The 16,551-nt window shown below is 37.0% G+C and overlaps 1 long non-coding RNA gene across 1 annotated transcript in view; it reads right to left on the bottom strand.

Annotated features, from left to right (window-relative positions):
- Positions 1–15,985, bottom strand: part of LOC148352824 (uncharacterized) — a 38,248-nt gene extending 22,263 nt beyond the window's left edge. Inside the window, exon 1 of the long non-coding RNA XR_015852775.1 lies at positions 15,886–15,985. This is a non-coding gene — a long non-coding RNA (uncharacterized LOC148352824). The remainder of the gene's footprint in view (positions 1–15,885) is intronic.
- Positions 15,986–16,551: the final 566 nt, after the last annotated feature.

Genomic DNA, 16,551 nt, shown 5'->3' with positions numbered 1-16,551 from the left:
AGTGGTTGCGTAAAACAAAATTTTTTGTAAACGCACTAGGCCTTGTCGGGCTCTCGAGCCTTGCTCGTTTGGTTGTATCACGTCCAAGCTCATTTTGGAAATGTACCGATATCTGTGAAAGTTTGTCCAGGTTTTATGTACTACAGTGGAACCTTGGTTTTCGAACGCCTCTCAGTTCGAACAAATCGGTGTTCGACCAAAAATTTCGAGAAATTCTTGCTTCGCTGTTCGGTCAAAAATTCGGATTTCGAATGCGGGTAATGCGTGAGTGCGTACGCTAGAGTGCGATGCTGAGCGGCGTACGGGTGTTTTAGCCCCTAATTATGCCTCCGAAGAAGGTCGGTGCAAGCGGGACAGGTGAAAAAAGACAAGTTCGTACAACTATTGCCTTTAAGAAAGACATAATAGCTAAATATGAAGGGGGTGGGCAAGTGTCTGATCTTGCTAGTGAATACAGCATGGCTAAATCTACGATCAGTACGATACTAAAGAATAATGAGGCAGTGAAATCGTGTGATGCGGCTAAGGAAGTTAGCGATATAGGCAAGCAACTGCCGCAAGTTTTGGAAGAGGTTGAAAAACTTTTGATGATTTTTCTCTCCCCACCGTCCACCACAAAGGTAAGAAATCCTATTCATAATTCTTTTCTTTATCCTTTTTTTATTTTTACACATTCATGTTAGCCGTACGAAAGATTTCGCTAACGCGAACGTACGATTAGCCTGGGTAAGCTTCATGTTTACGTTCATGGTAAACATTCAGGGTGTTGGAACGGATTAAAACGATTTTACATTACTTTTAATGGGAAAAAACGATTTCGGTGTTAGGGCAGCACGGCGGCGCAGCGGTTAGCGCGTGTGCGGCACAGTTCTAAGGTCTCGGGAACCTCCTGTGTGGGTTCAAATCCAGCTACCGGACTTCCTGTGCGGAGTTTGTATGTTCTCCCTGTGCTTGCGTGGGTTTTCTCCAGGCACTCCGGTTTCCTCCTACATTCCAAAGACATGCATTTCAGGTGGATTGGCCGGTCCAAATTGTCCCTAGGTGTGAATGAGCGAGCAAGTTGTCTGTTTCTGTGTGCCCTGCAATTGGCTGGCAACCAGTTCAGGGTGTCCCATGCCCACTGCCCGATGATTGCTGGGATTGGCTCCAGCACCCCGCGACCCTACTGAGAATAAGCGGTGCAGCTAATGAGATGAGATGAGATTTCGGTGATTGAACAAATCTGTTTTCGAACAGGGTTCTGGAACGGATTATGGTCGAGAACCGAGGTTCCACTGTATATTGTTGCTAGAGAGTAGGAAGAAGGATGAAGGGGAAGAACAAAACCTCAGAAAATTGATGTTATGACCAAAACCAAGTTTTTTTCTAATTTGACGACAAAATGATTGTTATAATGATGTAATGATCGATAGGAGTGTAAAAGTAAATTAACGGGATGCTATGAGCTTCAACCCTTCATCCTTTTTATCTTCCCGGGTGATTTTGTGTCATGTTATTTGTTGTAACATGTCTGAAAAAGAAAAAAGAAGTGAACAACCAAGACAAACTGCAACCTAAAACTTGAACGCAATCCGATCCCATCTCCGATTGTCCTTTCGACATTTCTTCACACTAACAGGACCTCGCTGGAATTAGACACAGTAGCCGAGTTACGAAGATAGAGCGACTCTGATAGCTCCTTTATTATGGAAAATTATTTTAAACAGCGCAAAAAAAGCGTCGCGGCCTCATTCCTTCCACGTTGCCACCGCTATCACTCCAGCTATTGATAAGATGTCTAAATTTATTGCAGAATAATTCCGCAGGAAAAGAGATAAAAGGTTGCTGAATAAAATATGAGGTGAAGGCTGTAAATTGTAGCAATGCATATCATTTCATTCAAATGTAAGACGCAATTACCATCTGCTACACTCATCAGTCGCCATCCTTTATGACTTAATTATATGTTTAATGCTATCAGATCAAGGAAAGGGCAAAACAGATGAATGGGAGAAACGTGGCAAAGATTGGGCAACAAGACAAAAGGCAGATGCAAAGTAACATAAAGGGCTGAAATTGATTCCGTTCGGTGGGAAATGGGAAGTTAATTCCAGTACAATGTTGCCTCATCTCCTGTGACTTCTAAGATAATAAAGGCAGCATGTTGCCAATTTGTCTCGGAGCAGTCAAACAAAGGATGTCAAGTTTCTTTACATCCTTCGTCATCAGTGACGTCCTTTTTGAACCGGCTTACAAACATGGAACACACGACAACCTTTACTAAAGAGGGGATTACTTATCCATAATCTTTAACAGACAGTGATGTGTAAAGTAAAAAGTGACAAAGTTTAGTTACAGACAATGTAGGGGTGGTTAGGGAAGACGAACTCCTAAACCACTGCCCGGTTTATTAATTTAGCCCAACATACCAAAATGGTAAAATATATTGATAACATCTATAACTATCCCTTGCTGCATCACCGTTCACTTATCGCAGTTTCATTACTTTGATGACTTTTATCATGCATTGTGGACCGACTGGGCTCAAAAGGAAGATGCTTTCTATCACCAACAAAACTGTACTTCTCGACCAAAGGAAGGTAAATGCAGCTTTCCGTAATGTTCACATGATGGCAACAAAGTATCATGTGAAGTAATAACAGTGTCCTGAAATAATCTTTGCCCCTTGGTAAGGTACATGCAGTAGGATTATTTTTAAAATGATTATTTGACAGTACAGAAGTTATTTATTAAAAAAATGTTTGAGGCTGTACCCGGGTTTATTCTTTGGTTTTAATGTATAATAGAGTATTTGATTGACAAATAAATAAATGAATAAAGGTTTCTGCTTTGCCAGGTTTTTACCTTTTGGAAACACAACCCCTGCAAAAAAGGACGGATTACTGTAATGGAGTCAATGATCTTGTGTGCTTTGTAAAGACTTTGCAAATAAGCAATACAATAGTCAAGTCAAGTCATGTTAGTCCTTAATCACAAGAAGTCTCAAAGGCTGTACAGACTACAGACTGAATTTATTTATTATTGGTCCAATGCTTGCAGTGATGATAAAGGGAGAAGGAAGAAATACAAAGAGGGGACACAAATCCCTACCTTTGTTACGTCCCTGGGGTCTACAAAATATACATTGATATAACACACTAATAATCGATTCATGAGTTTATGGATAAGATTAAGAAAACTATCTATCTATTTACCTTGGTCATATCCCTCAAGAGGGGTGACTGACAGCAAGACAAACACACACAATAACAAAGAAAATAAAAGGGGAAAAAAAGCAAAAAAAAAACACCCACAAAAATTTTTGGACCATGGCCAACCCAATTGCCCAAACACCCAAACAAGTTAGGCACCTCGGCACCTAAGTTGGTCATGCTTCCGTCCCTCCAGATGAAATGGGACACCAGAAAGCCCATCCTTAAGATTAAGAAAACTAAATGTATATATTATTTTTATCTTTGAAACTCAGTCTTACTTCAATATTAACAATTTATTTAACGCTTGTTATTATCACTGTCGTGAGGTGGAACCCTATTACTGTTGATAGAGGCTTAAAAGGGCTTATACATGAATATATAGACCATAAAGTAATATGTAAAAAAATAAGAAAAATGTGTATTCACATTTTATTTCTATACATTTTGAAAATACGTTGCTGGTAATGTATTTGTAAAATTGTTCATTGCATTGTTCTGAAGCACTTAAAAGTACTTAAACAACTTAGGCCAGTCTCCAAGGACAACCTTGTAAATCCATTATCCATCCATTATCTGTACCGCTTATCTCAGTAGGGTCGCGGGGGTGCTATAGCCCATCCCAGTTATCTTCGGGCAGTGGGTAGAGGACACCCTCAAGTGGTTGCCAGACAGTCGCAGGCCAACCTTGTAAATATGTTTGCCTAATTATCCTGACTTTTTAACAAAAAAAATCTATTTTAAGTGCGCTTGTTGTTGGGGTTGTCCATCGATTCGATGATGACCATCTTCTTTTATTTGTGAGTCTGCTGATGTTTGAACAGTCCGATCCTGGATTGTGGTCGGAGACTCCGGTAAAAGAGGATATCTGCGCAATGACGGTTTTTAAAGTGGCGTAAGGGGTGCGGTTTTCCCAACGCCACTATCTTGATTGTAAAGAAGATGGTTCCAGTGGCAAGGGAGACCCTAGACGACCGGCATCTTTCTACAACTGCAGGCGGCTAACGGGATCCAGGTCTGTAGGAAACCGCCTCAAAGCGTGCCGCCACCAGCTTTTGGGATCACTCTTAGTCTGGACTCTACCCTTCGACCTGTTCGGCTTGGGTAACACTACCAGGAGTACGAGACTCCCGCCGACATAGCTCTAGGGGTCATGGAGACGCGCAAAGTGCCCCACCACGATAAGGTGGTGATCCGTCGGGACACAATAAGTGCGCTTGTACATGTTACTGGAACGCTAGGTCTATCCATCCATCCATTATCTACACCGCTTATCCTCACTAGGGTCATGGGGGTGCTGGAGCACATCCCAGCTGCCTTCGGGCAGTGGGCAGGCGACACCAGAACTGGTTGCCAGCCAGTCGCAGGGCACACAGAGACAGACAACTCACTCGCTTATTCACACCTAGTAACAATTTGGACCAGCCAATTAACCTGACATGCATGTTTTTGGAAGGTGGGAGGAAACAGGAGTGCCCGGAGGAAACCCACGCAGACACGGAGAGAACATGCAAACTCCACACAGGGAGGCTGCGGTAGCTGGATTTGAACCCTTAACCTCTGCATCGTGGGGCTGCGCGCTAACCACCCAGTCACCGCGCCACCCGTGCCCTATCTAATCTCGTTGTAAACAATGTTTGATACATTCTTATCACTGACAATAAAGACAATTCTAATAAAAATGCACAAGGAAACCACATAAGTCCAATCTTGAAATTTTTCCAATGGCCTAAAAATATGACATCATCTCATCAAGCTTTTTCGATCCTGGTAAAACATTTGCCAACTTTTTATGAGAAGAATTCCTGTTTCATCGCCCTACGCTTTCCTTTATTCCGCTGATATAAAACCCAAACGTTCTCCACTGCACTATCTCTTGCGAATCGAAGAACTTTACGACGACAAAACTTTTTGGCGTTGGGTGTTTCTATGCAAATCACGCGAGACGGCGTCCACAAAACAAAACGGGTTTGTCCAAAACGGCCGTGGGCTAAAACGGTAGCCAGTGGGCATCTCGGATGCCAGCGGGCACTGTCCTAACTGTGTACCTTTGGCCAGAACTCATTACAGGGTGACATTTAGGTCTGCTGCTGTCCATGCCAAGTCAGCCTTCTGGATGGAGACAAATGATGTAGTTATTTTTTATGTCGGACATTAAGTCATGTCCGGCGCCAGCCAAATGAGTATCACCTTCATGTCACCTGAAAGGAAAGCGACAATAGGCTGGGGATGTCTTAAACTGCGTCGCTATTTTGCTTACCGGGCGAAACATTCCACTCTTACAAATAAGACGAGCGTGAGGGGAATTATGTCCGTGTTGCAATAAAAAATGGATCCAAATGATCCTGCACAATATAATACGATCGACCGCAAGGGCCTTGTAGAATAAAATAGAATCGTCTTTATTGTCAATTATAACAACATTCCAAGATTTGGGATTCGAGATTGTCATTAACATAAAATGCTAATGACATTTTCTTTGCAACCTCAGTGTACAGTGTTTATAAAAGATGTTCAAAACAGGATACAATAAAAATCAAATATGTATATACAAAAAGGAAAATACAATGGACCTATAGTCTGTGTTGTGTATGTACATCAAAGTGCGGTTGAGTATTAAAGTGCGTTGTGCTGTGGCTCAGAGCCTATAGAGAGATCAGACGAGGGAATCCAGGATAAACATGTCATAAAAGAAGAGAAAATCATAAAAAGATATTATATAATATTAGAATAGATACGCAATATTCACAAGGTTGCGCTTGTAGACAGGTAGTAGTAGTAAGTGCATTCAGAAAAAGAAAGCAATGAAATTAACAGCAAAGGTTGGCAAAAAAAAGAATCAAGAAATTGACATGGCACTCCAGGATAAACATGTTATTAAAAGACTTTAAAGGGACAGTGTGTCATATTTACTGCCTCCTAGTGCTACAAAAAACGTTGATTTAAATTCTAGGCAAAAATAACCTGAAATGTCAAGCCGATGCTAATTTTCATTTAAGAAAATCATAGGCTGAGATATTTGTATTTCTTTTACATAGTGGAATCCCTGCTTAAGGTCACCATCATGTTTGTTTAGAAACTTGCTGCTACGCTGTGCTCTTGGCACCAGTTTTTATTCGCATTAGACAATATAGTGCCATCTAGTTGTCAAATATTACACACTGGGGCTTTAACTGTCTTGACAGCTTTTGCATGCCAATATGCAAATTCAAGTTTATTTGTAAAGCAGTTTTCACACACCAAAATATAACTCAGACTCCTTTATGAAAACATTCAATTAACAATAAAATAACAGTAATCTGGTTGTCCTGGAAGGGGTTACCATTTGTGATGCCCCTTCTCAAGGATTCTTATTTTCCTCATGTTGAGGAATTTGAGTTTTTCCTTGCCTGCATGTTGGTTTTAGATCAGGGAATGGAGTAATTGTAACCTGTGCAGTCCTTTGAGACATTTTGTGATTAAGGAATACACAAATAAAACATGACTTGACTTGACCAATACATAAAGTACCGTCCCATCAGCGAAAAAATGATTGACATTTATTTTAAAGCGACACACGACATTGGGTTGTCAAATGCAAACAAAAACCTCTGCCACACAGCACACAAAGCAGCAAAATGGCAGAAAAACATGGTAGCAATTTATAAGATTAAAAAAAATGTCGGGATTTAAATGTTCAAATACTTATTAAATAGGCGAAATTTTACAAGCTGATGCTTAGAGACTGGCCTCTGATTATTTCTATAGCTCAATATAAAAATGAATTTATATATATATATATATATATATATATATATATATATATATATATATATATATATATATATGGACATTTTATTCTTAAAATTAAACACACAAAAATAGATTATAAAAGTAAAAAGGTATGTCCATTAGAAATACCATGTATTTTATTAGATATGTCTTTAATTGTCTATCTTATTGTCTATTATCATTTATATGTAGTTTGATCTAAAAAAATTGAATAAAGGAGATTTACATAACTGGTTTTATTTCGGAAACATTGATATGAGCAAAGGAAAATGCATTATCCTGGATATTTGAGATAATCATATATGGATATTTATAATATATATAATTTAATTTTTTTAACTATACACAAAAATATGGATTACAATTTTTTTATTTGGAAATATTGTGTATTTGATCAAATAGACCTTTAAATGTTAGGTTTATTTCCATTAAAAAGTGAACGATTGGAGATTTGCAGATTCCCTACAAATAACAGATTTTATTTAGAAAAAAAACGTATTATCCTTAATATTTAGAATAATCATAATAATCATCATTACTATCATCAGCCAGATACTTACCCCGAAAAATAGTTTTTAAAAACCTTCAGAAAAGTATAAGCTTCAGTTTAAAAATGGAAAAAAGCAGCTAATGAATTGTTCATTGTCTAATGTTAGCGCATTCGCCCAGTTCAAGACTGGGTGGAAACATATGTTCGCTTGGAAAGGTATGGGCACCACCAGGCTGTACTTGCCCAAGACACACCACAGGAAATGGTGCCCCTACTACCTAAGTGGTTAAGAGATCCAACCACTCTCTATATGCAAAAAGAATTTGTTTTTCAATGATTTTATTGAAATAATTTTTCAGTCCCTTCAACCAAGAAAAAAAAAACATCCTCTAGCAATAAGCAGGGATATTGCTCGTTTGAAGTATATTTTAACATAACTACATGATATTTTTCTTGTTGAATTAAAAATACAAAATGATAATAAATTCTGAAATTTTCTTTATAGGAAAAATAAAAATTCCGATGAATAATATGGCATGCAGGTATGTTTGCCTATTTCAAGTTTATTTTTTGTTTTTGTCAAAAATAATGTCCTCTTGTAAAAAAATGTTTTTTAAAATGAACCAAATTGATCTGCAGGTTTAGATCTTTTTTCAAAGTTCAGTATTCTTTTCTCTTATTTCAGTTCAAAAAAGTAATACAAAAGATAAAGAATTTAAATAAGAAATAATCGCCCTCTAAACAAGGCAAAAGGGTTGAAAAAAACGATTGCAATCAGGGTTAATTGTACAAAATTACGGACAAAAAATGTGTCACTGTCGGAAGAAAGTAATGATTTATTTTGCATCGGTATTATTTTTTTAAGGTACATTTTGTACACCTTGATGTGTTTTTGTCAAGCACTGCTCTTGTAATTCTGTGTGCAGCTTCTTTAAAACAAGAACAGAACTAAAGCGCCATCTTGTGGTGAATGTTTAACTACTACCAAAACAGCTCTATATAGATTCCAGCTAAACTTTGCTCCAGTTTTTATTTGAAACATGTATATTTTTATATTTTTTGAGAAAAAAAAGACAAGAAAACCTGGTGCTATTTTTTTCTTTATGATTTTGTACACAAGACCAACAGTTCAGTATTAAAATAGATACGGTATGTACTCATTTGAAGCCAATTTTTTTCTTTTATTAAGGTATTTGATCTTATTTTCCGGAAGAATAAAAAAAAACTAAGAACATAATTGTCCTTAAAATAAGAAAAATGTGTCTTATCGATCAAAAGATAATTACTTTGCTCATTTTTGGAATTTATTTCTATTATGATTAGAAATAAATAAATAAAAGAAGCAATAATATCCCCACCAAGCTGCTACATAAGATTTTTGCTTACTTTAAGTATAGATGTTCCTAATTTACTAAAAACTAACTATAATTTAGAAAAAAATATATACCTGTACCTAAATTAGCCATTTGTTTCTGCCCATGGGGTGAGAAATAAAATGTAAAAAGCAATGATATCTATAGCTGCCACGTAACAATCTTGGTTATTCTAAATATAAATCTCTTATTTTATTCAAAAAGTCTAAACACTCGGAAAATTTAAACTTAATCAAAGCATTTCTCTACCAATGGGGTAAGAATTAAATTGGAAAAAAAAAAAAATTACTAGCTGCTTAATAAGATTGTTTTGGTTACCTCAAGTAAAAAGTTTTTTATTTTTCGTGAAAAACAAGTAAAAATACCGATGATAATTATATGTAAACCATTCAATTGCTTCTGCAAATAGGGTAAGAAGTAATTATAAAAGAACTACACACATTTCCCAGCTACTAGATAAGATCATTTAAGTTATTTTGAATATATATATATATATGTATATATATATTCTTATTTCACATGACAAAAAAAGTTAAAATAACTACAACAATTACAATCAATTAAGCAAATGTTTCTGCAAACAGGGTAAGAAATAAATAAATTGGAGAAAAAACAACATTTAGTAGCTGCTAGATAACTTAATTTTGGTTATTTTATGTATAAATATCGTATTTTACTCAAAAACGTTAAAATGCGTAGAAAAATTACACTTTAAGCCTTGTTTTCTACCAATGGGATAAGAATTCATTTGGAGAAAAAAAGCAATAATATCTATTTGCTGATAGACAAAATAATTTTGTTTACTTTAAGTATTAACTTTTTTATTTATCTGTATGAATGAAGTAAAATAACTAGAAAAATTACACCTAATTTAGTCGAGAAAAATTCTTCAATTGGGGTAAGAATTTATTGGAAAATCTGAGTTATTTTAGGGATACAATTTCTTCTTTAAAAAAATAAAAATAGAAATACATAAAATAAGCAATACTAACTACAAGCTTTCTCGATAGGATTGTTTATTTTATGTATAAATTATCCCTTTTTTTCCTTGAAAAACAAGTTTATAAAAGTAAAACATTTATACTTAATTTAAAAATTGTTTCTGTCAATGGGGTAAGAATTAATTAGAAAAATAAAACAATAATATCTACCAGCTGCTATATAAGAAAATGTTGGGTTAGTTCAAGCATGAATGTTCTGTTTTTCTTTAAAAAAAAAAAAAAAAAAAAAAAAAAAGTTGAAAGAACAAAAAAAACACACCTACAGACAGCATATTTTTCTGTCAATGGGTTAATAATTAATTGGAAAAGAATATATAAAATAAGCAATATCTACCAAATGCAAGACAAAATAATTTTGGGTTGTTTTAAGTATACACGATTTTATTTAACTCCAAAAACAAATAAAAATAACACAAGTAAATTACAATTAAGTTAAGCAATCGATTTTGCAAATGGGGTAAGAATTATTTTGAAAAAGAATACAAAAAAAGGCACTAGTATCTGCCAGCTGTTTGCACATTTTAAATATACATGAGTTACATAAAATAAACAATAATATCTACCAGCTGCTAGATAAGATAATTGGGGTTATTTTAAGTATTTTTAACAAAAATTACATTCAAATTAAGAAATTGTTTATGCCAATGGGGTTAGAAGAAAATACATAAAACAAAAAATAATAATATCCATCAGCTGCTAGATAAGATCCATCCATCCATTTGTTATCTGCACCGCTAATCCTCAGTAGGGTCGCGGGGGTGCTGGAACCCATTCCAGCTATCTTTGGGCAATGGGCAGGGGACACCCTGAACTGGTTGCCAGCCAATAGCAGGGCACACAGAGACAGACAACTCACTCGCTCATTCATACCTAGGGACAATTTGGACCGGCAAATTAACCTGTCATGCATGTTTTTGGGATGTGGGAGGAAACCGGAGTGCCCGGAGGAAACCCACGCGAGCACAGGGAGAATATGCAAACTCCACACAGGAGCTTCGATCTCATGACCTGAGAACTGTGCCGCACACGCGCTAACCACTGCGCCGCCGTGCTGCCCGCTAGATAAGATTTTTGGGGTTATTTTAAATAGGCATTTGCCTGTTTTATTCGGAAAAACAAGCTAAAGTAACCCGGAATTAGAAAACTTTAAATTAAAATTTAGAAAACTTTATTAAGCAAGTGTTTCTGCCAAGTGGATAATATTTCTATTTACAGTGTGCCATCCTTTTAGCCATTGAAATAATGGGGGGGTGTCTGACAGAAATTGAAAGTTTCAACAGATAAAACATTACTATGAGACCCACTAAATGGAAGGAGTGGAGATGACATTAAACGTGCCACTGCTGCATACTCAAAAAGATGCAGTAAACCATTTATGACATTTATAAAAAAAATAAAAGAATCACAGCACATTAGAGGATAATTAGCACGGAAAATAGAAATAAACCATGCGAGCGCGCACAAAAGTTAAGAGTGTGTTTTGTGTTATTGCCGAAAATTGCAGCTAATTGCTCATTGGTTAGTTTTCGGCCTTCCACTTACTGGAAGAATATTTTCTCACTTTGTGCACAGAAACAGCCGAGCATGTAATTGATGGAAAGTTAATTGTACAAAGGTCTTCCTGATCGGGGGAACATCTGTCAAGCTGTACGTCCGCTAATGCTAATCATATTCTATTAAGAGCGCAAACAAATCGCATACATCACAGTTAGCCTGGAAAGTGTTGAGAAACAAATTGGGATTCGTAATCGAGGAAAACGACATCACATAACGGAATATTATCCCCACCTCCCCGAGCCATATTTCTTAATGAATCCTCTAATGAATTTAATCGGCGCAATGTGCATAATTCGGAGACGAAAATGTCAGCGGGTCGGACTTAAGCGTGTTGTGTTAGCAAAACCTGACCCGTATGTAGATTCTGCATGTTGTACATGTAATTGTGGGCTCTAATTAACGTGTTATAAAAGACATCCTAAGCATACATTGTGCTCATTTTGTGTCAATTTGACATTTGTCTCGAGTTGAGTGTCCAGTAATCTTCCCTGTATCAAATGTCACATTGTGTGACTAGGCAGAAATTGCTCCTCATTTTTTAAGACGACAATTTATCAGGAAAATCTTTTGAGACAACCAGGGGCTATTTTCTTAGCTTTGGGGGTGCTGTACACCCAGAGTATCCTGCTGGTTAAAAAAAAAATCATAAACTTAGAGTGATTTGAGATCATTTAACACTGTTCATGAGTGTCACTTCCCATTTGTGAACATCAGATTACACTTTGTGGTTAGCAAGAACACTATTACTACACTAGGCTATATTTTTCCTCATTTATTTCTAATAGAGTACACACACATACAGTTAACAAAGTCAAGGGAATTGGGTGGTAAAACCGCTAATACATTTTTCAACATAACCACTTTATGACATACTTTCAAGGCAGCATGGCGGCTGAGTGGTTAGCGCATCCGCGTCCACAGTTCTGAGGTCATGGGATTGAATCCTCCTGTGTGTAGTTTACATGTTCTTCCCATGCTTGTGTGGTTTCTTTCGGGCACTCCGGTTTCCTCCCACATTCCAAAAACATGCATGTCAGGTTAATTGGCCCATCCAAATTGCCCCTAGGTGTGAATGAGCGAGTGAGTTATCTGTCCCTGTGTGCCCTACTACTGGCTGGCAACCAATTCAGGGTGTCCCCTGCCCAGTGCCCGAAGATAGCTGGGATGGACTCCAGCACCCTGTGACCCTACTGAGGATAAGTGGTGTAGATAATGGATGGATGGATATGCTTTCACTGTAATACACCGGAGCCTTCACAGACTCCGCCGCAATGCTGCAAGTGACACTAGCCGAGCGAAAGAGTGTGTTGAGTTTGTCGAGAGCGGCGCTAGTAATCAAATGGACTCAACCATTTCAAGGCAGTGGAGTATTTCCGACGATATCACGTAACAGCCGATGACCCCGTTTAAAAACTTTAGTGTAATCCTAATCCGCCGCAAACGCAATTCCTCCTTCCCAACCTCCTTAACCCGTTCAATTTAACACCCAATACAAATTCGGCTAATGACCGCATGACGAGTGCATTTGTATGTTTAACTGTGAGAATTCATGAATACATTTTGCAGCCCATGAAAGTGCCCCAGACTTTGCCCAGGGGCTTGTCCCGAGGCGAATCATGGCGCACTAATGAAAGCGGCGGCGAAGGGCAGCCCTGGCGGGATCCATCGCCGCCTTCCCTCCTTCCTCGCGGCGCTCTTAATAGTCTGCATGGAGCCAAGGCGACTCCCTGGAGAGGCGAGCTGATGAAGAGGAAAACCTGTGGCCGTCTCCGCTAATCACTACCTAATGGCTGCACTAACATGCCTTTTACAAATGGGATTGTACATGCCTGCCTGCATATATATGATATGCAGGAATCGTCTGTGTGTGAGAGAGTGTGTCTATGTGAGTGAATCGCAATGGAGTAACTACATTACACAGGACTTTGTCAGAATATTACAATTTTATGATAAAGTTATTTATTTTCTGTAATGCAATTAGGGCTGAAACTAACAATATTTTACTGATTGATGGATCGTTCAATTATCTTTTCGATTAATTAAGAAATAAGATTTTTGAAAAACACATTTTTAATTTCCTCCTGTTTATTAAAAAATTGAAAAATTGGACAGAGTGAAAAATAGTACACAAAACCACCTGACGTTCTATACTATAATTTTTCTTTAAAAATCCAAAATGTTGTCAAATCATTTCAAGCTCCAGTGTATAATTTTTTACCACTAGATGGGACCGTTTTCTAATTCGAACAAAAACCAGTTCTAAGAGCACAGCGTAGCAGCAAAAGACGCTAGACAGGCATCGGCGACTACTGGGTATGGATTCCACTATGTAAAGGAAATTGCTTGATATATGATTTTTTTATAAAGATTAAAGTCACTATGAAAGTTCCTGTATTCGTGCCTACGATATGTCACAAAGGTGAGTACACCTTTCACATTTCTGCAGAGATTTTATTATAATATTTAATAGAACATCACTGAAGAAACATAGCTGAAGTCTGTCAACCAAGGCCATGGCTTACTGGAAGGATATGTTGTGGTCTGATGAGACAAAGATTCGTTTATTTGGCTCAGATGGTGTGAAGCATGTCTGGCGGCAACCAGGTAAGCAGTACGAACATGTTTGTGTCGTGCCTAAAGTCAAGCATGGTGTTGGGAATGTCATGGTTTGGGGCCGCATGAATGCAAATGAAATTTTGGAGTTGCATTTCATTAAGGGAAACCCAAACTCAAGCATGTGCTGTGAAATACTGGAGCAGAGAATGATCCCCTCTCTCCAGAAACTGGGTCACAGGGCAATGTTCCAGCCTGACAATGACCAGGAATAAACTTCTAAGATGACAAAGGCTTTTTTTAAAGAGGCTAAGGGTAAAGGACTGGCCAAGTATGTCTCCAGATCTGAACACCAAAGAACATCTGTGGGGCATCCTCAAGCAGAAGGTGGAGAAGAACAAGATCTGGAATATCCCCAGCTCAGTCATGTCATAAGTGAGTGGAAGAGCATTCCAATGGCAATTTGTGAGGATTTGGTCAAATCCATGGCCAAGAGGATTGAAGTGCTTCTTCAAAATAATGGTGGCCAAACAAAATATTGAAATTATTCTGACTTGATATGAAATGATAAATAACTGGCCTGGATTTTAGAACATATTTTTTCGAATGCAACCTCTAGCCGCATTAACCAATAGCGTTGCTTTGGTGGCTAGCTTTACTTTAACTGCTAACATCATTTAAACGGTAAACACTAATTTGGCAGCTAATGTTAGCATTATGCATGTGCAATGATACCTGATGTTAAATAAAACAATGTTCATAAAGTAGATACATTGCCTAATATGGTTTTGTCCTTTTTTGTAAAACATGATAAGGATTTTTTTTTTAATTAGCTAATTAGTTCCAGAAAAAAATATATTTCAAAGAATAATTATAGCATGTTAGGATAAAAGGGAATTTTTTTAAAGAGACAGTGCGTATCATATGACCACTATATGTTCCTGTATTGTGTTGTGCAACCTAAAACAAGTGCTAAAAAGCAAAAGAAAGCGGGCAAACTACAGAGACTCAAAGTAACCAAAATAAACCATTCATTCTTTTATTTCTCCCCCCATTTTTTCTTACGAGTCATTAGGTGATCAAACCCCCCACTCACAACCCCTTATGCCGAGCAGGGAGGCAATGGGTACCAATGTTATAAGTCTTAGGTATAACTCAGAAAACTCTCGAACCTGTGACGTCCCAGCGGGCGCCCAACCCTAAAGCCACCGAGCTGGTTTCCATTCCATACATTTCTTCTTCTTTTATTGCCCGGCCTTTCGCAAGATTTTTGGTTTTTAGGTAACCATAGTAGCAAGATGGCCAATAATTATGTCAGCCCCTCTAGGTGAGGCTCATGCTTTGTTAAAAAAAAAAAAACAGGTCCACATTTCTTGACCTATAAGTACATACCTTGAAAAAAATGCACGTATTTTATGTAATTTATGTATTTTTGCTTAATATTTAAATATATATTTCTATCTTAATGAATTTAGGTTCATTACCTCTCACGGTTAACAAACCCCTTAACCACCAGGGTCGTATGGGTACCATTTCCTGTGGTGTGACTTGGGCAAGTACAGCCTGGTAGTAGATAGTACTGGTTTAAATGGTTACCAGTAGCAGGAGAGGCCTCCTGATCCAACTCGGAGGCCCTAAATAATACACACTGTGCCTTTACCAATATGCTATGTTACAAAATATACGATAAGTATGCCTAGTGTTCCAATGAGTGAAAATAGAAATGATACTTCAAGAGAAACTTAATATAAATATTAAAAAGCATTAAAGATATCTTTGACGAAACGATATAATATTGAATACCGTAAGCTAACCTAGCACTATTAAAAAACTATTTGACTCAAACAATTTGAACCCATTAGATGTCGTAATATTATTTGGTGTCGTTTTTCATGCTCAACAGCATTTTAATGCACTTAAAGAGTTCAAGAATTTGCGACAGGTCTTACCAGACACTTTGAGTCGTTTGGAACTCGTTTTTATGTCGGTTTTTTTCTTGGCGTCTTCATAAATCACTCGTCGCCAAGGTAGGAACAATTAAACTCTTGTGTTTTAATTTGAAAATTTGCCCACCCTGTTCCTGTCTGGACGGATAAAAATCTCCGTATGTTTTGTCATCTCCCAACGCAAATACTATATAAGACAAAAAAACTTAAATGAAATCATTAAAATATAAAATAAGATGATTAGATGCGTATTTATGATAGTGAACATATTTTTTTAATCAAATTTTTCTTTTATATTTTCAGAGTAAAATTCTTGAGATTTTTAGGGGATAAATTAATATTCAGTTGAGATAAAAGCGCAGTATATTTATAAGTTAACACAATTTGTGGATGAATTAACAATTCATTAACTTCAAAGTATTTGTTTAAAATATTGTTGTATAGATAACTCAGCAACATTCCGAGAGAAACTGCTTAAACACTGTTTTTTAGAAAAGTAATAAATATGTAAGAAAAATTCCACACACACAAAAAATCAACGAATCAGAAAGTAAACAAAGTTCCTAAAAATGGTCAGAAAAACAAGAATATTCTCTAAATTCCCACGTGATTGCAATACACTACCTTTAAACATAGCTTTGCGAAAATAGCGTAATGTATGTCAGAGCT

This window comes from Urocampus carinirostris, chromosome 14 (genome assembly GCF_059441175.1).
Source record: "Urocampus carinirostris isolate Australia breed hairy pipefish chromosome 14, RoL_Ucar_1.0, whole genome shotgun sequence".
Taxonomy (NCBI): Eukaryota; Metazoa; Chordata; class Actinopteri; order Syngnathiformes; family Syngnathidae; genus Urocampus; species Urocampus carinirostris.
This window is presented reverse-complemented; position numbering and strand designations above follow the sequence as displayed.